The sequence below is a fragment of the Haematobia irritans genome, chromosome 1 (genome assembly GCF_050003625.1).
Source record: "Haematobia irritans isolate KBUSLIRL chromosome 1, ASM5000362v1, whole genome shotgun sequence".
NCBI classification, from domain to species: Eukaryota; Metazoa; Arthropoda; class Insecta; order Diptera; family Muscidae; genus Haematobia; species Haematobia irritans.
In genome coordinates, this window is record NC_134397.1 from 228,178,479 (window position 1) to 228,205,600 (window position 27,122).

General features: G+C 32.0%; 1 protein-coding gene across 2 annotated transcripts in view; it reads right to left on the reverse strand.

Annotated features, from left to right (window-relative positions):
• Cad99C (cadherin 99C) overlaps nt 1-27,122 on the reverse strand; it is a 398,863-nt gene that overhangs the window by 235,480 nt on the left and 136,261 nt on the right. For both annotated transcript variants that reach the window (XM_075290410.1, XM_075290327.1), the window contains one exon: nt 21,864-22,897. The gene's annotated coding sequence lies outside the window, so the exon portion shown is untranslated. The remainder of the gene's footprint in view (nt 1-21,863; nt 22,898-27,122) is intronic.

Genomic DNA, 27,122 nt, shown 5'->3' on the forward strand with positions numbered 1-27,122 from the left:
ATTTCATGCTTATTTCAATCAATAACCAAAAGCGGGAATGGTTTATCTCATTTCAGTAAAGCTTGTGACATTTCTGATTGTTTTAAAGTTTCTAAAATGTGTCGGCTGTAAAAAGGCCTTCCAAACTCAATTGTAGGTCCGGAATCCACTTGTGCTGTACGCCAAATGATATTGCAACATCGTCATATTGCATGAACATTTTACCGTCCAAAAAATCTGTTCGCCTTGGATCCCACACAATTTGTCAATCGCTCAAAAAAGGCCCATGGCGATTGGGCGCAAGAATTGCGAAAGAAATAGGTACGATCGTCAATGATGAGCCAAATCCTACAAAAAGGGGGATTTCCCTAGATATGGGGACTTTTGTGAGAATTCTTTCGTAATCGGTTACGTATAATAAACCAGTATCAATAATGTTTTACATGATTTTTTTTTTATTTCAACGTTATTAAAAAACACAGCGAATCGCATTTAAAACAGAGAACTAAATTTTAATCGATTAGATTATGTAGTATGAAATCTGGGACTAATGTCCCAGCAAAAAAAGAGATTTCAAACAAGTGAGTAAAGTAGAAAGTCGGGCGGGGCCGACTATATCATACCCTAAACCACCCTTACTGAATTAGTAAACATAAGAATTTGTGGGGTATCATTGGTATAGGTTTTGGAGATCTCCATATTTAAGATCATATTTAAAGGGGGTACATGTTTATGGGAGTCTTGTCATAATCTGAGCAGAAATGTTAGAAGCTATAGTTTATTTTGCACCTAAAGTGTTAGCATGGCACTAATTTTGAGTCCATTATTAAAAAAGCGGAAATCGGTCATTTATTTGTGGATAATAAATAAAAATTTTTAAAAATCGGGCAATATTATTATGCTACATGTTAGTCTAAATACAATCAGCTAGTACATCAAAATTTGAAATTTGAATAACATAGGTTAATAAATAATAGTATTATGGCCAAATATATATGGGACCCATATCTAAATCTGAACCAATTTGTATAATATTTTGCAGGTATGATTGATACCGCAGAAGGTTATCCTGTGTAAAATTTGAGTACGATCAGTTAATACATGAGGCTCCTATGGTCAAAAATAAGGATATTAGGGGCAAATTTTTCAAAATCGGGCGATACATATATATGAGAGCTATATCTAAATTTGAACCGATTTCGATGAAATTTTGCACATACAGTTAGTGCTATAGAAGGTTACATTTAGCCAACCTTGGCTACGATCGGTTTATAAATAAGGGTTTTACGGCCAAATTTGGCAAAATCGGGCGATACATATATATGGGAGCTATATCTAAATCTGAACCGATTTCAATGATTTTTAGCACATATTGTCAGTACCATAAAAGATTAGAGTAATCCAAGTTTGAGTAAGATCGCTTAATAAATAAGGGTTTTACGGCCAAATTTGGCAAAATCGGGTGATACATATATATGGGAGCTATATTTAAATCTGAACCCATTTCGATGAAATTTTGCAGACTTAAAGGGTGATGCAGAAGATTATTTTGCGCTAAATTTGACGACGATCGGTGAGTAAAATAGTGCAACGTGACCGCATTTGTCGAAATCGGGCGATACATATATATGGGAGCTATATCTAAATTTGATCCGATTTCTTCCAAATTCAATAGCGTGCGTCCTTGTGCCAAAAAAACACTCTGTACCAAATTTCCAAAAGGATTGCACCGGAAGTGGAAAAAATTGATAGGGGAACTCGGGATGCGCTTTAAAGAAATGTTTGTGAACTTGTCCAAAAGGACTGCATCGAAAGTGTAAAAAAATCATGGGGTATTCCGCGATGTGCTTTAAAAGAAATGTTTGTGGAACAACTTCCATTTTTTTGCTGGGGTATTTGTTACGATAATCTTTTTTACCGATTATACAATGGCCACAAAGTTCTTCATCACCAAAAAAAAAATATACCTATTTATAGTTATAAGTTATTTGTTAACTTTTTTAGGCCAACATTTTTATCTTATGAAAAATGGTTACACAAAGCTCATAGTCTTTCTATGGAAGATCTCAAAATTTTATACTGTCATGTATAACTATTACTGGCATTTGTTTTTACACAATTTCCCAATATTAATGATGACAATAAAGAGGCGTCTCCATCGAAATAAAAATAAAAAAAATTATACCCCAAAAAGAATTTTCCTATTTACAAACTTTACGTCTCACCACTACCCATTTATGGTCAAATTTGTTTGTGGAATCATCCTCAACAAATGCCTTCATGCCATTGTAACAAACCGTTTGGACAAAGATACCAACCACAAAAAAAAAGAAACTACCAAAAATCGTGATGCTCAAATTGTTATCTCATCCAGCAATGTAGTTTTATAGGTCTTATCAATCACAAAAAATCAAATACATTTTATTTTAAAAGTACCTCACAAAAAAAAAAGACTCCCCTTTTAAACAATTGTCTATTTCGCTCACAAGGACCTCTCTCCAACTATGTATATCTTTTGGAAGAAAAATCCGAAAATTTCATAGATATTTTCGTAGCGAATAAAATGAAATGGAAAGAAACAGCATTTGTTTTATATACATATCCATTGTTATTTATTTCCATTTAAAGTTCGAATTCCACCTATTCGATGAGCAGAATCTACTTTCAACTTTCTAAAAAACAAACGCAGTGAACTGCATGTAGTGGAACACTGCCGAAGGAGGTATAACAACTGGCCTATCTAAGAAATGTATGATGTTGTTGATGATGGTGATGGTTTAGGTTGGTGGAAAAGATCCGCCAAAACCACTTTTAGCTATGGCTTGAGCATTGCAAAAAAACGATGACGACGACAGAGTAAAAACAGATTTGAGTAAAAACCGGAGGAGAGATTTTTCATGTCTCATACCATGTTCAACAAAGTACTTATTGTGCACTGGTAGAAAAAATTGTATATTAATATTTCGTATAATTGTTATAAGAAAATATGTCATATAAATTGGATTATCGAAAAAGAATTAAAAATCTCGTTTTATAGTTTTAAACAAGGGCGAGTCTTATAAGTTAGGCATAGTGGCATCCCGACATATCAAGCTCACTTAGACTATTCAGTCCATTGTGATACCACAGTGGTGGTCTTCTCTACTATCACTGAGTGCTACCCGATTCTATGTTGAGCTCTATGACAAGGGTCCTACTTTTTTATAGCCGAGTCCGAACGGCGTTCCACATTGCGGTGGAACCACTTAGCTTTGAAAAACTCAGAAATGCCACCAGGATTACTGAGAGGGGATAGTCAACGCTGAAAACCTTTTTGGTGGTTGGTATGCAATGCAGGCTTGCTAACCATTGCACTACGGAGGCTTCCCCTTCACCATGGATTGCGCATAAAGTTCTACTATAAACTGTCATCGACATTCGAAATATTTGGGTTGTCGACGGCAATATATCGTAAGCCTTCTCTAAATTATATAAGGGAGATAAATACGTATATAAGCCACTTTAATTCGTGATCAGTTTATATAGAGGTGCTTATATTTATAAACCAGAGGAACCAATTTTCCCATTGGCAAATTCAATACGATCGGATGAAATTTGTTCCTCCATGAGGCTTCAGAAGCAAAATTTTGGGAGTTGGTTTATATTGGAGTTATACAAAATTGTAAACCGATATGGACCAATTTTTGCATGAATATTAAAGCATATATGTTACTGACATCACGTACCGAATTTCAATCGCATTGGAAGAAATTTACTCCTTCACGAAGCTCTGGAGGTCATATCCGGGAATCGGCTTATATAGGAGTTAGATATAATTATGGATCGATATCGACCAATTTTTGCATGGCTGTTAGAGAGCATATACTAGCATCACGTACTAAATTTCAACCGGATTGAATGAAATTCGTTGAACTGATATGCATCAATTTTTGCATGAATATTAAAATGACATCACGCACCTAATTGCAAGCGAATCTGATGAAAGTTGCTCCTTTGCGAGACTCCGGAAGTTAAATCCGATTATCGGTTTAAATGATCCGATATCGGCCAATATTAACATGGCTGCTAACATCAAGTTCCAAATTTCAACATAATCGAATGAAGGTGATCTTTGGGGATCGGGAATACATATAATTATGGACAGAATTGGACCAATTTTTGTTCCTTCCAGAGGATCTCGAAGTAAATTTGGGGATTGGTTAATATGGGTGATATATAAAATTATGGACCAAATTTTGCACGATACTTAGAGGGCATATACGTATATCACGTACCAAATTTCAGCTAGATTGGACGATATTTGCTTTTCCAAAAGATTCAGGAAATCAAATCTGAGGGTCGCCATATCTAAAAGTCTGACATTGCCCAATACCATCCGACCTACACAGTATAAAGTTCCACAGCTTGTATTTTACGGAAGTTAGCGTGATTTCAATAGAAGGATGGAGATCGCTAGATCGACCCAGAAATTAACCACGACCCAGGCGTGAGTGTTCGTGAGCGTGCTTTACCAACCAAATGTCGTGACTGAGTTACGAAAATAATGTCTTCGTGTGTGTGTGTGTGAGTAACGAATTTCGAAAGAATACCCTCAGGAAAATAATCCCCCTCACAAACATAATAACGCTTACGAGTTGAATTCGCTTATAAGTTTAATGATAATTAAGGTGTTAAGAGAACGTGATTTCAAAAGACGCACGGACATCGCTAGATCGACTCAGAATTTAACCACGACCAAGAAAATAGGTATCTTATGGGATCTGAGACAAATATTTCGATGTTACAAACGAAATTACAATGTTAGTATACCCTTTATCCTATGATGGAGTGTATAAAAAACAAAATTTAGTAGCTCCATTTTGTCTTAAAATAAAAATAAAATAAGGAAAATGTTTTATAAATATAAAAATCTATTTTTGGTTATTTTTGTCCTTGGCCAGAGTCGAAACTGAAAAACTCACACATTGTGTCACTTTATCGTTTTCAGATTAACTACGATTGTTCTCAGTTTGGCATCCTGACATCCTTTCATTGTAGGATGTTAGTGAAACATGAACGGTATTTGCAAACATTTGTATGGGTTTATAGCTCCAATACCCTTCACCACAGGATGGGGGGTATATTAACTTTGTCATTCCGTTTGTAACACATCGAAATATTGCTCTAAGACCCCATAAAGTATATATATTCTCGGCCATGTTGAAATTCTGAGTCGATCTGAGCATGGCCGTCCGTCCGTCCGTCTGTTGAAATCACGGTAACTTCCGAACGAAACAAGCTATCGACTTGAAACTTGGCACAAGTAGCTGTTATTGATCCATGCAAAAATTGGTCCACATCGGTCCATAATTATATATAGCCCCCATATAAACCGATCCCAAGATTTGGCTTGCGGAGCCTCTAAGAGAAACAAATTTCATCCGATCCGGCTGAAATTTTGTACATGATGTAAGTATATGGTCTCTAACAACCATGCAAAAATTGGTCCACATCGGTTCATAATTATATATAGCCCCCATATAAACCGATCCCCAGATTTGGCTTGCGAAGTCTCCAAGAGAAGCAAATTTCATCCAATCCGGTTGTAATTTGGAACATGGTGTTAGTATATGATCTTTAACAACCGTGCCAGAATTGGTCCATATCGGTCCATAATTATATATAGCCCGCATATAAAACGTTCTCCAGATTTGACCTCCGGAGCCTCTTGGAGGAGCAAAATTCATCCGATCCGGTTCAAATTAGGAACGTGGTGTTAGTATATGGTCGCTAACAACCATACCAAAATTGGTCCAATCACACAATCGGTTCATAATCATGGTTGCCACTAGAGCCAAAAATAATCTACCAAAATTTTATTTCTATAGAAAATTTTGTCAAAATTTTATTTCTATATACAATTTTGTCAAAATTTTATTTCTAGAGAAAATTTTGTTAAAATTTTATTCGGTTCATAATAAAATCTTCATCATTTTCAAAATTTTATTTCTATAGAAAATTTTGTCAAAATTTTATTTCTATAGAAAATTTTGTTCAAATTTTATTCGGTTCATAATCATGGTTGCCACTCGAGCCACAAATAATCTACCAAGATTTTATTTCTATAGAAAATTTTGTCAAAAGTTTATTTCTATAGAAAATTTTGTTAAAATTTTATTTCTGTAGAAATTTTTGTCAAAATTTTCTTTCTATAGAATATTTTGTCAAAATTTTTATTTCTATAGAAAATTTTGTGAAAATTTTATTTCTATACAAAATTTTGTTAAAATTTTATTTCTGTAGAAAATTTTGTCAAAATTGTATGTCTATTTTGTCAAATTGAATTATATACGTATTGGATCGATCTTTTTTGATTAAATATATACCACGTATGGATATACCACGTAATTCGATTGTGGATGGCAGTGTTTAGAAGAAGTTTCTACGCAATCCATGATGGAGGGTACATAAGCTTCGGCCTGGCCGAACTTACGGCCGTATATACTTGTTTTTTTTTTTAATTTTATTTAAGACGATATAGAAATATACGTCCATCCATATACTTCACGCTCGAAGATAGTTAACACCTGGAATTTTGTGATTCCGAGGTTCCGATACCGAAACACTTTGGATAGTGGATGTTATCAATGTGGCATCGTTCCTTACTGGTTTTATTATTTTTCCGAATCGTATATATAAATATATATGATATATATACACATGATATTTATTTTTTTTTTTAATTTTATTTAAGACGATATAGAAATATACGTCCATCCATATACTTCACCCTCGAAGATAGTTAACACCTGGAATTTTGTGATTCCGAGGTTCCGATACCGAAACACTTTGGATAGTGGATGTTATCAATGTGGCATCGTTCCTTACTGGTTTTATTATTTTTCCGAATCGTATATATAAATATACATGATATATATACACATGATATTTATGTGTCGCCATCATATTATCTTATCTCCAAATTCAAAACATATTTCCAATTTGAAGTAATTGGATTTTTTGCTAAGTGTAAACATAAGGGAAATACTAATTCGCATTCACATTCACATTGAAAGTGGGTCAAATTAACCGACAAAATAATCCAAGTGCTTTGGTTTCTTTCTCCTGGTTTTAAGCACTCTCATGATGACGATATTTTCTTTTACTTGGGAGTTTGGAAATTTTTCCATTTTCCCGCTTTTTTGCCATTGAGAAAAGAAGTAAATCCGTTTCATTGTTTCGGGTTTCCAGATAAAAATCCTGTTTAGCTTGCAAAGCAGTCATGCTGGCAGCAGGCTTAAGCTGGATAGGCATCCCGTCACCCAATTGCATTGCCATCGTTTCTTTCTCTCTGTGGTCCTAACAAGATTTTAATGATTGTTGTGTTTATTACAAATGTTCACCGGTGCACTTCTGTTCTATAGCGCATTTGCTATAGCTGTGCTTTGTTTTTTCTTTTTTTCTTTAGCTTGGCTCTGGTAATTTCAGATACAATTGTTACAATGTCAGTTGAATTGTTTGTGTTTTTTTTCTAGCACTTTGTTGCATTATTATAATGTTTGCTAGATTGCATGCAATGAGGCAAGCATTCCTGCCGTGTGTCCTGACAATTACCTATTTTATTATGGTTGCCTTTTTCTTTGTTGTGGCATTTTGGTGAAATATGCAGATATCTACCAACCTGTCTGAATAACTGTGAGATTGAGGTAAGAAGCTAAAAAAACATTTGTTATTAATTGGGTTTTGCCTTTCTGGGTCAATTTTAGAGTCTCTAGAGTTTAGGTGAATGGTTGAAAATATTGGAACAAGTAAGATATTCTGTACAGGGCGTAGCGAATTTCTTTAAAAGGTGAGCAATCGATGAGCTTGTCCATTTAGCGTAATATATATTTATACGAGAGTTGTTCGATAAGTACCTAGCTTTATCGACTGTTGCAAGAATATGGCAATACTTGTAAAGAAAAAAATTAAAATTAAGCCAACGTATTTTTTTGGTTGACATTCCGGGTAAAGGTGAGTACACTGAAAAAAATATTGTCGTGAGGTCAAAGATTTCATGTCTTTAAAATACGAATATAAATTTTGCTTAGCAAACAAGACGCATTTCTCTAAAATAAAGTTATTTTCCTTGTCCAAAAGTCGATAAACTTTTCAATGAAGTCGTATTGTCCTTATAATTAAGTGATTTGACTTAAAAATGGGTATCTTAACATGAAAGAAAAAAATTATAGGCTAAAGTCAACTTGACATTAATAATTCAGAAAAATTCTTTAAATTTAATGAAATTGTCTTTAAATTTGTTGTCTTTTTGCATTTTGATTACAAAGCCAAAAATCGTTCAAATATAGGACATGTTTTTCAACACTTTATTTTAAAGAAGTTTTTTACTTCAAACATAGCATAATTTCTACTGGATGTCGAGTCCTAATTTGGAAAATAAAGTTGCCGTTAACTCGTTTTTAAAGGACTTTGATAGTATATGAAGAAAAAATACTGAGAAAGCGAAAAATTAAAATTTACTTCCTAGAAGCAAGTACACAAAACCTAAATTTAAAAGAGAATTGTGTCTTAAAAGTATCCTTACTTGTATTCTCCGCTTCTTTGGCTCGGAATCAATACCAAATTTTTTAAAGTAAAGACAAAATCTTTCGAACCGAGTATGCTTTTTTTTTCAGTGTACTGTGTTCGGTTTTTTCACCAAAACACTACATTAAAAGTGCAAAAATATATATGAAGACGTTCAGATTTTTATCAAGTGTTGTCAAATTATGGATGGAAAAGATCCAATGAACTGATTGCAAAACATTTAAAATTTCTAAATTAATTGTTTGATAAAAGTAGCCGTGAAAATAAGCTGGTTTTCAGATTGAAAACGAAACATAGTGTGTTATTTACCTTAATGAATAAGTTTGTTGACATTCCCAGCAAAAAATTTGGAAGTTCTAAATGCACAACTTTAGAAGCACTCCCAAAAATGTCATCCGAAAGATGTTCTTTATTTTAACTACAAATGAGGTTCTTTTAATTCAATTTTTTATAACTTGCTTTTTTCATATTTTTAATGGGTAATTTTAATACTTTTTTATAGGTTAAAAACAGAGTAAGAATTAATAAAATGGTACAAATTATTCCGTGCTATTACAACCCAGCACCACTTTAAAAACACTTCCAAAAGATGCACTCCCAATGGTGTTCTTTATTTCAACTACTCAGGAAGTTATTTTAATTCAATTTTTTATAGCTTGATTTTTTCATACTTTTAATTGGTAATTTTAACTTTTTTTGTTTCAAATAGGTTAAAAACAGAGTAAGAATTCATAAAATGGTACAAATCATTTAAATTTTGTCGAAAAAAATCCTAAATCCAATTTGAAAAAATTGTGCATTTTTGAAAATATTTGAGTTCAAACGTTTCCGACAAGCGTTAGAATCCATTAAAAATTACAAAAAATTATAAAAATTATTTATTTGACACAATATCACAGAATTTTTTAATTTACATCCAAAACATTGAATTCGGATCACACCTAAAGAAGTGATACAAATTCACTTCATCGCTTCTGCGTAAATTTTGCACCACTTCCGGATCCAAAAAGAACATTACTTTTTTGGCGACGATTTTTTGCTGGGAAGTCCATGTTTAATTCATCGCTTCTGCGCCAATTTTGCACCAATTCCGGATCCAAAGAGAACTACTGCACGACTTTTTGGCGACGCTTTTTTTGCTGGGTTATGAATTATTTCATTAGTTAATCGAAAAATCATTGCAATAAAGCAAATATTGATTCCATTTATGGAATTGTTTCGTTGGATCAATTTTAATGAGAATTGCGAAGATTTTTCTGTCAGTTTACACTGCGAAGGGAAAAATGAGCTTTTAAGGTATAGTACAATGACAAGAGAATTAATAAAATTTTCTGATTTAAATCTGGGGTTCGGAGCGGTCCATTTTTTCGCTCCGCTCCGGGGAAAAAAAACGCTCCACTCCACGCTCCGCTCTGAGAAAAAACAAAAATCGCTCCGCTCCGCTCCTTCTTAGAGAAAACTATTTATTTATTTACTTATTTATAATCATAACAAAAATATACGAAAATACAGAAAATTACAGTACACACACTGAAAAAAAAATATTTGTCCTTATAGTTAAGTGTTTCGACTTAAAATTTGGTATCCCAACATGAAAGAAATTTTATTTTTATTAAGATGAACATGAGTTTAATATTTCGGAAAAAATCTTTAAAATTAGTGAAATCGTCTTAAAATATGTTGACTTTTTGAATCGTGGCTATAAAGCTAAAAAGCGTTTAAAATAGGTGACGTTTTTCAACACTTTATCGACTTTATCGATTTTCTATAACCAATAAAATATTTGGATTGAATCTTTGGTGTCCCTGGTCATATGAATTTAAATGGAGCTATATATAAATCTGAACCGATATCAACCAAATTTGACCCGCAAAATAGGAAGATTAGTTCTATACCCTGCACGAAACTTCATGTAAATCCGAGTACAACTTTGTGTAAATCGGGCGAAAGATATATATGGGAGCTGTATCTAAATCTGAACGAATTTCAACCAAACTTGGCACACTTTACGATTGTACCAATTGTACTCCTTGTGCAAAATTTAATCATCTAAAACTCTGGTTTCCGGGGCCATATAGGTGGCCATATTACCACATTATCAATTGTACTCTTTATGCAAAATGTAGACCAGAGCAAACGAAATAAAAAAAAATGTCATAGCATTAGATTAAAACTAATATTTGTTTTTCGGAGAGGAGCGGTTTTTCTTTTGGAAAACGCTCCTCTCCGGGTTTTAAAAAAATCGCTCCCGCTCCGCTCCGCTCCGAATCCCTGATTTAAATCAATATTTTTGATTAATTAGCGGCTAATTTTGAGTCGAGATGAGTCGATATAAACTTGTCGGCGACGCGACTTCATTTTTTGACAATGACTGCTAGTATCCGTCAATCTAAGTTATTAACTGTGTATTGGCAGGAAGTTCTGAAAGGAGTGAGAGATAGCTAATTCAACAGACATGATCACAGAGTTGTAATTTGATGCTCTATCGGGCCGACTCCTTCTTGAATTGGAGAAAGCACGATCTTAACTGGCGGATAAGAAAGTGTACTCTCAGGAAAATAGTGACGCTTTTCTTCTCGCCATTGTCAAATTGATTAAACTGCGGCCCATTCATCCGTATTATATTTTGGACAAGAATTAACCTTTTCTACATTGTTATTTCTGGAATCTATGTCAAATGTCACATCGAGGTATTACGTTGAGGTTCACGAAATGAATTTGCCAGAATATATAAAGAATTTTGAAATTATGAACAAAATTTTGCTGGGTCTTGCCTGCAGTATAGTTCCTCTTTGCAAACTTTAGGACAATTGAATAAGTAAGCCTTCGCCGGACTATGTTGGAAAATGTTGGATATCTTATGGTCATGTAGAATAAAAACCAGAGAAATTTCTCACAGTTGAAACCAAAGTTCAATCGTGGAAAACTACATTCGTCCCGTATAATTCACACCTAACGGGAATGATTGTATCGGTCCATTTTTGTTTTGTCTAACTCCTCCTTTTCAGTACACAATCTCAATATCAAATAACACATATCATTGTATATTTTTATGTTATTTTTTTTTTTTTCAACATAAAAATACAATGCATTTGTTCCACAAGTGTTTTTATGTCTTTATCACATCACATTTAACACTCTTCTTTTTGGATATGGTCTTAGATTTTCTTAAGCTTTAATAAAATATGACACCCATGGTTTTGTTTGATACACAATGTGGTGTGGGCGTTATGTAAAAAAAAAATTGTGCAAAACTCGAATTCTAACTGTTGATGATAATGGTGTGAAAAAATTATATTAAAGGTATGGTATTAAAATCTCCCACATGAAAATTATGAAGTATATATATTTTAAATATAAATATATATAATTAATAAAACATAAATTAAAAGTTTTTGTTATTGATTGTATTGTGTAGTTAGGTACCAATTAGGAATTTTAAACATTAATAAGTCTCTGAAATTACCTTGGATTGTCAGAATATATAAATATTTATTACAGTTGCAAAGATTTCAATTAGCTATTGATGTTTTTCGAAAAAAAAAAAATAAATAAATAATAAAAACGTAAAAATATATCAAAACTTTTCCCTTAACTTACGATTTTATTCAATTTATAGCAAAATATTCTTTTCTATTAATGGTTGACGAAATACATACTAATGTTTCTTATAATCTAAGTTTTCACATTCATTTATTGCATGTAGATTGTCATAAATTTTTTGAAAGAGAATTCAATTGATGCGTCTTCCCATTAGAAGTGTTTTATGATTATGGCGTTTTATTGTAATAAAATACATGAACTTTATGTTGATACATACACACATTCCAATATGACAATTTGTTTATATGAAGAGGCATTATAGGCATTTTCCTATTCAAAAAATATTTCAGGGTGTGTATAAACGTTGAGGAAGCAGATGTGGAATCGGATAGCTCCACCAAAGCAGATGTTCATTTCGAGAACAATAGTCACTTGATAGGAAAATTTATTGGCAAAATGATGGCAGTCTTTGATTATATTAAAATATTGAATATTTTAAAATGATTTTGTCGAAGCGGCAAATTCCTAATAATAAATCTTGGAAATCGATTAGAGAAGTTTTAGAATTCTTAATGATTGTCATAGGATGAGGTAAATGTTCAAATTTGATATTTTACAATTGTTTTACATCAAAAGAAGCTCTTCAAGTTATTTTTCATAGCTTTTATGGCAAATTTTTTGTTCTTCTATTGGATTTTGATGAAGAGCTTACGAAGAATAGCTAATGAAGAATATTTTGAAAAAATAATGAAGAGATTCTTTCAATGTGCACACACAGAAAACAGATTGGTTAGAAAACGGTTAAGTTAATAGAAAATTGTGCCCCGTAACATACAGTTTATTACAACGACTAAAATTGTTAAATTTCAACAATATGAAAGTCTGTAAAACCATATGAAAATTAATTGTACGGAATGTCGGTATTCACAACCCACTGATTGTGTTTGTAACCAAATTACTCTATTTCTAAAAAAATTGTATACCTATTAGTTACCCCAACTTCGGAAAGTGCTGTTTTCGAACCATGTATTGGTTGTACCAATCGAATTACAATTGGTTACATTAATACTTTTCATTAAATTGGTACCCACAATCAACTTGCTGTCAACAGACCCAATACAGCATTGTTTCAAGTTAATTTGGTATTCAGAATAAAATATTTACTGATGCAACCAAACGTTGGCTATGATTTGAAATGACATTTAAAATTTAAAATTTTAATTAATTGATTTTCGTCGGAAAAAATATGGAACATTACGTGAAAGTCGCATACGTAGGAACACAATCTATCGTTAAGTTTGCAGAAAAATCTGTTGAAGCAATTTACCGGGACGGTAAGTAGTATTTTTTATGAATTATAGGATATCAAAATATCCAGAAGTTTATAGTTAAAAAGATTTCGTTTTTACAAAATATCACGTTCTTAGATCAAAAGGGAGCCACCGTGGTGCAATGGTTAGCATGCCCGCCTTGCATACACAAGGTCGTGGGTTCGATTCTTGCTTCGACCTAACACCAAAATGTTTTTCAGCGGTGGATTATCCCACCTCAGTAGTGCTGGTGACATTTCTGAGTGTTTCAAAGCTTCTCTAAGTGGTTTCACTGCAATGTGGAACGCCGTTCGGACTCGGCTATAAAAAGGAGGTCTCTTGTCATTGAGTTTAACATGGAATTGGGCAGCACTCAGTGATAAGAGAGAAGTTCACCACTGTGGTATCACAACGGACTGAATAGTCTAAGTAAGCCTGATACATCGGGATGCCACCTAATCTAAACTAACTTAACCTATTCGTTTTCACTATTGTAAACTTAAATCAATTAACTGTAAGATATACATCATACGTATCATTATCACCTAATGGGGATGAATTTGTTATATGGGACTACTATATAATATATCGATATACACTATAATTATAAGTTTCTATTACATGTATGACATCGCTAAATAAAATGAAATACAAATAAACAAATGATTGACATAAAACTGCACTTCTTTCATTTAAAAAATTATAAATTACAATTTGGATGTGGGTACCGATATTTAGACAGCAGGACCAATTCTGTTCTGTAATTCGGTTAGGTACTCCGAGTGTTGATTGACACAACCGAATGCTGGAAGTACTAACAGCAGATTAATTGGTTGACAAAACCAACTCTTTATGTCATGTAAGTCCCCCTTGCCATCATTCGATTGTCAGGACCGAATTATTTGGGAAACACAACTACCAACTGATAGTAGCTGCAACTGTCAAAAGGAGGTTGGCAATAAATTCGATTGTCCCAACCAATCTAACCTAACCTAACCTAACGAATATGTCGCGGAAAAATCCTCGGACTATGCTGTGGAATGGTCCCAGAATTGCCTACGCAATCTGTTGAAATGCCTACTGTCTCAGCTATCTCGAGAAAAATGTCATTGACATTTTCCACTGCCATGATATTGCGGTTGTTGGTCAGCTTATCCTCTATGAATAGCCGTTACACTGTGCTTGTCAAAAACCGACGTGCCGCCACGATAAATTAATTTTAGACAGTACACCCTCAAAAAATTCCCTTCTGTAACATATACCCCAAACACATTTTGCTTCAAGCATATATATATTCAGTATTGGTCTAAAAAAATATTGTTTGTATTGTTCAAACATATTATGTTTCACCTTTGGGAATACATTGGTAGAAAAAATTTTAATGAAATTTTCTTAGTGTTGATATATTTGTAAGGCGCCAATTGGTTACTCCATTATTTTACTTGCAGCATATACCCTAGGTTTTTCTTTCTAAACACATATATGTTTATAGGCTATTTCTAAATTAATATATGTTTGCATCTAAGCATATTATATTTACAAACATTTTATGTCCCAAACTTAATATGTTCTAACATATTAACATATATGTCCCAAACATGTTATGCTAGTTTATGAACATTATATGCTTGCACTTAAAAATATTGCGTTAAAAAATTTTTGAGTTCCAAACATATAATTTTTACACCCAAACATATGAAAATCAGTCTTTTTCGTCCGTGTGGCCATCGAAGGAGAAGAGTCATTGATTTCGAAGGAGAAGAGTCATCGATTTTGATTTTCTGTGGCATTTGTATTCCAAAAACAATAATCGAATTGCCGACCGATATTGTTTAATTTTGTTTAATTTTTCTAAAATCAACATACCCGATACCTTTGGCGAAAAATTCTTATTTCAAACTAAAATTACGATTATATTTTTCAACATAAATTTATAATCGATAATGAACATTTCGGACTATTCTTAATGTATCTTTATGCCCTATTTATTAGTCTACCATCACTGACTTGTTATGGTGTTATGGAAAGAGGAAAATGTTATCTAAAATGTAAAGCAAGACAGCTGTATTCAAATTTGTTTACTGTATTAAATTTTGCCGAGATCCTCTATTTCTACCATTATTATTGGCATATTATTAATAAATTCACAAAATTATATTTCCTTCCCCTATACGAAATTAAGCATGGTCACCCTAGCAAACACATATTCTAATCTTAAAGTAATTAAGGCTTCATAAATCTTATATTTAATAAATATAACTGGGAAAATAAATATGGTCACCCTAGCAAACACATATTCCAATCTTGGAGTAATTAAGGCCTCCTAAATCTTTTATTTAATGAATATGACTGGAACAGGGTTTAGCCAAAAGACAAAAACATAAGTAGCTTAGCTTGCTTAAAAGCCTTCAAATAATCCTAAATGATAATTTTCATTAAACATGGAAAATAGGACACAAACTCACAAAAACTCTTTGGCTATTTGGGGCTTGGCTTAAGAAAAAACGACACATAAATTCAAAGACATAATGACTTTATTTGAAAGGCAGAATAAAGAAAAAAAAAATAAACATTGGGATTTTCTTCTCTACATTTTTGCAGAGCAAATAAACCAAGAGCAATTCACAAATGCACATATGCCCCAAAGACAACATAAACTAAAAAATAAAAAAAACACATACACATTAAATAAACCGAAAACGAAACAAATAAAAATATTTTCACTTTACTTGCTGTTTTGGGGTCTTAGTTAAAAAAAATCACCATTATTACAAACAATTGTCAATGATTTAAATATGGACCGAAACGACCAAATTAATGCTAGCCTGCAAGACTTCAAAGTACCAAGCATCCAATTTCCTAGGCATTTTTCTATAGAGAAAAATTACACGAAAAATGCTTGCAGATATTTTGCAATAAAATATTAGATTGACTAACAAGGAGCCTCTCTTTTCTTATGCTTTTGTAAAACGGACAGCCCAAAGGAATATAAACAACAAATTATTTCAATTTATGAGTGATTTGCGTTTAATTCGTACATTTTTGCCATTAAATAAAGTTGTTATATAGAAACTAATCAGCCATAGAATTTATTATGGACAAACATGCAATCGCATGGAAACAATTTTTGCTTTTTCCAAAAATAAAGACATTATCCACATACACTTGATAGCTATGAGATTTTCATCATACCACAGGTATGGTAGTAGGAAAAAAAATAAAATTCATAGAAGCAAATTTTATGTTTCATATAAAGGAATTTTTATGATAGTGTCACAGTACATTAAACTCTCTTATAATGGCTTCGAGGCGCTTAGAGAAAAAAAGATGAAGTGAAAGTATGCAAATGATTGCAAATGATTTACAACATAAATAATCGCCCCTAATGAGTTTTCATCAAATATGAGATGGGGAGGAGCGGGGCTTTTTTTCTATTCATGGAATCCCCTATGTATAGATGTAGTGTCTATAATTTGCCTATTTCGATACAGATCATAATAATCTAAGACCATATCAAATTTTCATGACAGTGACGAACTCCCATCATCTGTGTGAATGATGCAAATGTCATGTGATTTTTTCCCTTGGTTATATAAAATTGGTATTATGCTTATTCACCCAATACGTCATACTTTATGAGATTGGGTTGTGATTGAATGGCATTTGGTCTGTAGTAATATAAAGCTATAACAATTTTGTAATTTTTGATGGAACGAATGTGTAACAAATGTTTTATTTTTTGGAGATACGAAATTGATAGCCAGATTGGGGTATAGATAGATTGGGTATAGAGCATAACATAAGCCGTATACATTCGTAACAAAAGACTTAAGAAAAAAACTTACTACAGAGAGCAAAAACGGTGAGTGTTGCCCACAAGTTTCACACAAGACAGGAAAATTTTTATATTTATATTTATACATGTTGCCCCCGATTTTGACAAATATGACAATATTTTCTTCGTCGAGACATTAACTCCAATTACTAATAAAATTGTGTGCCAATATGTAAAATTTTAATATTAATCGAAAGACTTAAGAAACAAACCAACCAAGAGAGACCAAATGGTGAGAATTTCTTTAAATTACCAGCTATACTAAATCAAAATTTAACCAGGTTCTAAGATTTTGAATTTTGATACGTAAAGGACATTTTTGAGCCGCAAATTGTGTACAAATCCTTTTCCTTCTGTACTAGATATTAAGAAATTTATTTAAATTTTTGGAGTAGCAGAGTACATTAAAATTGTGTTCTGTTGTAAAGTGTAAATCAAATTCTTGTATATGTTATCTTTGAAATAAAGTCCTAATATTCTTTTTAGGTTTAAGGTCAAGATAAAATACTACAAATGTTTTATTTTTTGGAGATACGAAATTGATAGCCAGATTGGGGTATAGATAGATTGGGTATAGAGCATAAGCCGTATACATTCGTAACAAAAGACTTAAGAAAAAAACTTACCACAGAGAGCAAAAACGGAAAGTGTTGCCCACAAGTTTCGCACACGATATTTATACATGTTGCCCCCGATTTTGACAAATATGACAATATTTTCTTCGTCGAGACATTAACTCCAATTACTAATAAAATTGTGTGCCAATATGTACAATTTTAATATTAATCGAAAGACTTAAGAAACAAACCAACCAAGAGAGACCAAATGGTGAGAATTTCTTTAAATTACCAGCTATACTAAATCAAAATTTAACCAGGTTCTAAGATTTTGAATTTTGATACGTAAAGGACATTTTTGAGCCGCAAATAGTGTACAAATCCTTTTCCTTCTGTACTAGATATTAAGAAATTTATTTAAATTTTTGGAGTAGCAGAGTACATTAAAATTGTGTTCTGTTGTAAAGTGTAAATCAAATTCTTGTATATGTTATCTTTGAAATAAAGTCCTAATATTCTTTTTAGGTTTAAGGTCAAGATAAAATACTTCAAATAAAAAGATGTGAACTCTTTATCCAGTATAAAATCTTAAAATCAGAGAAATTGTTGTTCTATGGTACACTAAAAAATGTTTACGTGCATCCAAGGTTCTTCGTATGTCATACTTATTTTTGTGATATCGACGTGATGCCAGCGTTTGTGATATAATATCACAAAATATCACGAAAATATTTCCAATTAAAAAGTTGATTGAAGCTGAAAAAATGTTTAGTTAATAAATTAATTGATACAATTAATTTTTTAATCAAGATAAAAGCATTAAGTTAATTAAGTCAATGATTAAAAATGTTAAAATGTTTAATAATTGTTACAATTAACTTTTTAATCAAGATAAAAGCATTAAGTTAATTAAGTCAATAATTGAAAATGTTAAAATTTTTAATAAAAAGAATAATTGTTACAATTAAGTTTTAAATCAATGGGGGTAAGTCAGTTAAAGAAAGTGATGGATTTTTTTTAATTTTTAAATAAAAATTTATTTCAAACAATCAATCTCTAATCAAACTAAAGGCACAAAGTTAGATAAGAAACTAATTGAAAGTTTCAAAAAATTAACTGATTTTTGCAATCAACATCAATTAAAGTTTTAATTGAATCAATTAAAACATTAATTAAAATTTTCGAATCAAGTAAATTTTTTAATCAAGTATTTTTTTTATGCCCAATTAAAACAGTGATTGATACTATAATTTTCGTGATTGAAGATATTTCAATTAAAAAATTAATTGGATCAATTAATTTCATGATTGAATCAGATTTTTTTTGTGTGTGGGTTTACTGTGTTTTCAGTGTAGTGTCAATAAAATTAAAATTAGGATACAGATCTCATTTATGGAATTTTCATACTCGTTTTGCGATAAGACTTAGCCTACACTTGAAGCGTTTTTATCTTAAATCTAAAGATTCTATATTTCAGTTCATTTAAGGAAGATTTCATTAACACAAAAATGTTTTTCTTTACTCTAAGGATAATGTGCCTTAGTTCAAAGACATGCGGCTCTAACGGAGGAACGCAAATTTTGCGAAATTTGTGTACTAAATTTAATAAAAGAAAAATTTTAAAGGTAAGATTATAAACTTTCATTATTTAAAATAAATTTGTCCTTAGTATTATGTAAATTGAGCATTCACATAAATATATTTTTCAGTGTACGCAAGAGTTGCAAAAATTCAAAAAGAACCTTGTTTTCAGTGAATGAATAAGAGTTATATTTGAATCTTAGTCGATAAATAATTTCAGTCAATAAATAAAAGTATTAGAAAAACCTTCCCTATAAAGAAAATCTTTTTTTCTGATTCAATCACGAAATTAATTGATCCAATTAATTTTTTAATTGAAATGTCTTCAATCACGAAAATGATAGTATCAGTTACAGTTTTAATTGGAAATTAAACAAAATACTTGATTAAATAATTAATTTATTTCATTAGCAAATTTCAATACATTTTTTAATTGATTCAATTGATGTTGAATGCAAAACTCAAATAATTTGTTCATTAAAAAGGTAACAATTTTCAATTACTATCTTAACTGACTTAGTGTTTTTAGTATGATTAAAAAATTGTTTGAAATAAATTTTTAGGTAAAAATTAAAAAAATTCGATCAATTTTTTTTAAGTGACTTAGTTTTCCGAGTTTGACTAGAAAGTTAATTGTATCAATTAATTTTTTAATGAAAAATTTTTAAAATTTTCAATTATTGTCTTAATTATCTTAATGTTTCTATCTTGATTAAAAAGTTAATTGTATCAATTAATTTATTAATTGAAAATATTTTCAACTTCAATTAACTTTTTAATAGGAAATATTTTGGTATGGAAAATATCGTGACGATAGATAAAAATTGGCAGCTATGTTTCGTCAATAGTGAACGGAAAATAGGTGGAAATTGGGCAACACAATACGGTGAACTGATAAACTAAATAGCAGTTAAATCGGATTAATTTTCACGATCGGTTTCTAGAGGTAAAAATGATTTTACATAAAAAAGTCGAAAAAACCCGAAAGTTGGAAATTTAGATGCCCAAGATATATAAAATGTGTCGATAGGTCTATATGTAGGAACTATTTAATTTGGCTCATCTCTTTTTATAAAGCACTTCATTACAAATTATAAATAAATCAGAATAAAAATTTAAGGACAATGGAAACCGAAACAGCAAATTCAAGAAAATTTATTAGGCCATACGAATTTCAAGATGGGCTCAGTTGTTGTAAAATTTACAAATTTAATGAAATAATAAACTATTTTGTGAGAAGTACTAATTCAGTAAATCTTTATGCATTCATTTTTTTTCTCGATTTTTTAGTTCATTTAAAAAACGTACGCAAAAAATTATTAGAGTAAAAGAAAATTTCTCCAAACATAATAATTTCATGAATTAATATAAAATTCCAAAAGAAGGAAAGTCGCATATTTAGGTCATCTAATGAGAAATGACAAATACAATCTATATTAAAATGTACTATTGAAGGACGCCGAAGCAGAAGCAGAAGATAAATGTACTGGCTTAAAAATATTCAAGATTGGATTAGAGGGACGAAATAAATGCTGCTAAAAATCGAGAGCTGAATATGAGAATTGAAAAAATATGTAATATTGTATGATCGCTTTACATTCGAATATCGTATGTTATATGCAAAATAAAGAAGAGAATATAAAGTTAAATTGGTTTTAGTGAAATAAAGGGTTTATTTTTTTGAGTGTGAAAGACTTTTGCTACTAACATAAGCTGTCGATGGACTTCCATGACATTAATAATTTTTGCGTATGTTAGTTAAATGAACTAAAATAGTGGAAAAATGTATACGCAAATTAAGCATGAATATTTACCAAAATTTGTATCGCCCAAAAATTGTTCAGAATTTATTAAATTTTGAACATTTTACCACAACCTAAGGCTGGATAAAAATTTATGCAAACATTTTACATATCGGTTATTTGTTAGTTATGAAAAAATGAAATGAAAATAAATATAGCCTTTGTGCAAAACTTTAGACGGAAATAAATAAAATCCAGAGATTGTTTTTTATGAGGGATATAGAAAATAATTAATGTACCATTTTCGGCATTAGTATTTGTAGGTCTAATATTGAAGTAATATCGGAAGAAATTAACCGTCTATCATTATACCTAACCTATTTTAATCTAGGCATCTAGATTAAAATAGGTTACGCTAGTTCAACCAACAACCATTGCCGTACTATTCTAAGATACTCTTTACATATCACCCCATAACCTATAATTATCTCTGACCTTCAAACTTCTGCAGCAGAAGATCTTTTCGTGAAGCTTTATGGTCTTGGCAATTGCAATGCCGACATAAAATCCATTTTGTGAGATTTTATTGCTACCCTCATTGATTTTTATTGTGCTAATTTTATTGTATGCTCCTTCGACACCCTATTGATATCGCTCCAAGGGGTTGGGGGTAAATTAAATTGATTTATTGAATAAAATTACATGTTTCAGATAATGCAAAGTAATACTTGTAAATTGTTTTACCACTTACCTGATTTTTGTATTTATTGGCTCGATGGGCGATGTTATTATGCGAGAGAACTCGCTTTGAGTCCCCCTGCTTCAAAAATGTTGTTTGTTGATGGAATTGCCAGGAATGGCTGAATTGGATTCTTCTTTGGCTTGGACTTTGACTATTCCAAGCTAATTTTCAATTATAATGCCATGTAATAATCGAAGGGTTTGTAAGTCCTTTTTTATTTAGACCGGACTACGTGTAAAGATGTAACAAGCGATAAAACAATGTTGATGGGTAAGATGATTGCGATGGTGATGATATTGATGGAAGAAAAACCCAAGTGCTGATGAAGCGGCTGTTGCTGATGATGATAGTTCGTTCAGCTAAGTGTAGAGCGTTAACACACTGGTTTGGTCCTCGTTCCTTTTTGCTCCCCTATGCAATGTAAGCAGGAGTTGGGATGGACCGGCCTGTGCTGCTATCTTTTGGCGCGGCAACAACCCAAATATGGCCTTAATGTAATGCGTGTTTACAATAACAATTTAATGCACGTAACAATGGCAACAACTACGATGACGACGTATAATAGGAAGATAAAAAACGCAAACATATATGCGTTGTACATTCATATATATTTCAAGAAACGATGACGAAGATACGAAAAATCCAAAAATGTATTAAGAAAATAAAAACAACAAAAATGGAAATAAATAAATTGCGACCCAATGGCGTCTTTTCTTATCGCCCAAACACAATGATTGCCTTAGCAAAATGTATAGTTGGCCCGATATCGCTTAGCTGTTCTTGGGAAATTGTAACAACCGTTTCTTCTTATTGTTGTTAGTTGATTTCCTGTTAAAAATAATTTTGCTGCATTGATTTTTTGTTTTAAATTTTTCGTAAAAATATCCTATTCTAAATTATTTTGAAAACTCCTTTCTAAGTGCCGAGTCACATTACGCTTTATTTTCCTTTGTTGCTGGGAATCGTGTGTTTCTCATTTTTCATCTTTTTAAAGTCAGACTGCAGTTGTGGAATGTGATGTGAAGAGTGTTAGAATGTTATTCCTAAAAAAGAACAAAACAAAAATTTTTATTATTATTATTATTGAAATTGTAAAATTTTTAAAATAGCTAATATTTTATTATCAAATCACATAGAAATTATATAAGAGAAAACAGACTATATAATATATGTGTATGTATGTGGGTTATTGTATACATATTCTGAGTCGATCTAAGCATGTACGTCCGTATATATAGCCCACATATAAACCGATCCCCAGATTTGGCTTGCGGAGATTCTAAGAGAAGCAAATTTCATCCGATCCGGCTGAAATTTGGTACATGGTGTAAGTATATGGTCCCTAACAACTGTGCAAAAATTGGTCCACATCGGTTCATAATTATATATAGCCCCCATATAAACCGATCACCAAATTTGGCTTGCGGAGCCTCTAAGAGAAGCAAATTTCATCCGATCCGGCTGAAATTTGGTACATGGTGTTAGTATATGGTCTCTAACAACCATACAGGAATTGGTCCATATCTGGCCATAATTATATGTAGCCACCATATAAACCGATCCCCAGATTTGACCTCCGGAGCCTCGTGGAAGAGCAAAATTCATCCGATTCGGTTGAAATTTGGTACGTGGTGTTAGTATATTGTCTCTAACTACCATGCAGGAATTGGTCCATATCGGGCCATAATTATATGTAGCCACCATATAAACCGATCCCCACACTGAAAAAACAGTGAACCAACCAGGAAAGATAACTTTCGATTAATTTTAGAAAATTTGGAACTTTTGTAGAAAATTTTAACTAAACGGTAATACAAGCGCTGGCATCACTCCGATATGGCAAAAATAAGTAAATATTTTTCGACAAATTCAAGAAAATTTATTAGACATAACTAAATTTTTTCAGTAGTTAAAGAAAATTTTGTAGTTTTAAGAGAAATCTTGGAGTTCAAAATTGCAAGAATGTCTTTAGTGACATACGAAGTTCACGATGGACACATTTTTGGTAAAATTTACAAATTTAAAGAAATAATGAACTATTTTGTAAGAAATACGAAATTAAGAAATCTTTATGCTTTATTTGTGTATAACTTTTTCCCGTTTTTTAGTTCATTTAACTAACATACGCAAAAAATTATTTGACTAAAATAAACTTTTTCCAAACATAATGATTCTATGAACTAATAAAGGGTGATTCTTTTGAGGTTAGGATTTTCATGCATTAGTATTTGACAGATCACGTGGGATTTCAGACATGGTGTCAAAGAGAAAGATGCTCAGTATGCTTTGACATTTCATCATGAATAGACTTACGATCTGCCACAACGTCGAATTTTCAGTGAATGGGCCCTAGAAAAGTTGGCAGAAAATCCGCTTTTTTATCGACAAATTTTGTTCAGCGATGAGGCTCATTTCTGGTTGAATGGCTACGTAAATAAGCAAAATTGCCGCATTTGGAGTGAAGACCAACCAGAAGCCGTTCAAGAACTGCCCATGCATCCCGAAAAATGCACTGTTTGGTGTGGTTTGTACGCTGGTGGAATCATTGGACCGTATTTTTTCAAAGATGCTGTTGGACGCAACGTTACGGTGAATGGCGATCGCTATCGTTCGATGCTAACAAACTTTTTGTTGCCAAAAATGGAAGAACTGAACTTGGTTGACATGTGGTTTCAACAAGATGGCGCTACATGCCACACAGCTCGCGATTCTATGGCCATTTTGAGGGAAAACTTCGGAGAACAATTCATCTCAAGAAATGGACCGGTAAGTTGGCCACCAAGATCATGCGATTTGACGCCTTTAGACTATTTTTTGTGGGGCTACGTCAAGTCTAAAGTCTACAGAAATAAGCCAGCAACTATTCCAGCTTTGGAAGACAACATTTCCGAAGAAATTCGGGCTATTCCGGCCGAAATGCTCGAAAAAGTTGCCCAAAATTGGACTTTCCGAATGGACCACCTAAGACGCAGCCGCGGTCAACATTTAAATGAAATTATCTTCAAAAAGTAAATGTCATGGACCAATCTAACGTTTCAAATAAAGAACCGATGAGATTTTGCAAACTTTATGCGTTTTTTTTTAAAAAAAAAGTTATCAAGCTCTTAACAAATCACCCTTTATAAAGTTAATATGGCTTTAGTGAAATAGAGAGTTCACTTTTTTTTGAGTGCAGCTTTGACCTCCGGAGCCTCGTGGAAGAGCAAAATTCATCCGATTCGGTTGAAATTTGGTACGTGGTGTTAGTATATTGTCTCTAACTACCATGCAGGAATTGGTCCATATCGGGCCATAATTATATGTAGCTCCCATATAAACCGATCCCTAGATTTAGTTTTGGAGCCTCTTGGTAAAGCAAAGTTCATCTCATTCAGTTGAAATTTGGTACGTGGTGTTAATATATGGTATCAAAGACCCATCCAAAAATTGGTCGAAATCGGTCCATAATTATATATAGCCCCCATATAAACCGATCCCCAGATTTGTCCTCCGGAGCCCCTTGGAAGAGCAAAATTCATCCGATTGGGTTAAAATTTGGTACGTGATGTTAGTATATGATCTCTAACAACCATGCAGGTCCATATCTGTCTATAATTGTATATAGCCCCCATATAAACCGATCCCCAGATTTGACCTCCGGAGCCTCTTGAGGGAATAAATTTCATCCGATTCGCAATAGTTCATATCGGTTCGTAATTATTTATTTAATCGGCCTCTTTTTGTCGTCTTCTAAATTGTATGGAATAACTTACAATTTAGAAGACGATGTTAAGAAGTTTTAAGATAGCTTGCCATCGGTAAGTATTACCACAACTCATGTAATTCGGTTGTGGATGACAGTCTATAGTAGACTTTCTACGCAATCCATGGTGGAGGGTCACGAAATTAAATAATCCAATTAATTTTTAATTGAAACAAGTTTAGAAATGAATTAAAAAATTAATTGAAAGTCAATTAAAAAATTAATTGGTCCAATTGAAAACTTAATTGAAAGTAAATTAAAAAATTAATTGATACTATTCATTTTTGTGATTGATTTTTGTTTCAATTGAAAAAATTGTTGAATCAATTAAATTTCTAATTGAATATTTTTTAAAACTCAATTAAGACTTCAATTGGACAAATTTCAGTGAAATTTTTTTCTGTGCACACTGGGCAAATGTTTTCCCGAAATGAGTATCAAACTTTTTTCCAAGCGCATTTAGAAAATATGAGTATTTTGGAAATGACTTTTATCGTGATGTAATATATCCAATATGAGCTGAAAACGTTTGCTGGTTTGGCTGGGGCTACGAATTCTTTTTTCGATTTCCATCAGTCCTCCAATGGAACATAGCGTCTTACTTCGGCTCAAAGACAATCACTATTGACTTTAGAAAAAATCGGTTCATATTTATATATAGATGTCATATATATTTATCACTGATCTGGTCATAATTAAAGTGTGTTTGAATCGATCTTCTTCAAATTACGTATGTCGTAACGTTTTGTGAATCTAGTAGAACTTGCAAAATATCTGCCAAAATGATTTAAATATAGCTCGCATTTATAGCTTTCGAGCGATATGCGCTTATATGGTCACAGAAGCTAGAGTTTCACCTTGATTTGCTTCAAAATTTTCACAAGGAGCACAATTGATGTCATCGGCAAATATGTCAAATTTGATTGAAATCGGTTCAGATTAAGATCTTTCGCCCGATTTAGACTCATTCCGATTTTCAAGTAAATTGACCACCTATCTTGGTGAGATCGAGCCCATATCCGTGTAAAGTCGTTACGGCCAAAATGTAAAACTCAAGATTAGCTATATCTCTAATATATATATGTATCGTACGATAAATTTTTGGCTTTAAAAATTTGCCCAATTTTTCTAAAGAACATTGTGTTTGGTCCCATTGGCGTTAGCCACTTAACTCTATTTTAGTTCATTTATTAAAATAAAAATTTGAATTTTATAAAAGAAAATTTGCTAATTTCGTATTTCCACAAAATAAATCAAGTTTTCTTAAAAATACATTTTTTTGCACTCCAATTTTTTCCTTCTCACTGTGAAATTTTCTTTAACAAGCGAAAGAAATTAATTACTTCTGATAAATTTAGTTGAAGTGGTTTAAAAATATTTACTTATTGTTGTGATGTCGACGTTCAATTTTCTAAAATTAACTAAAATGTTCCTTCCTCCCAAAAAATGTAAAAGATTATAGAAGCATTTGGTATATAAGTTAACGAAGGGTATAATATAATCAGTGACGTCTGAATTTAGGCTTT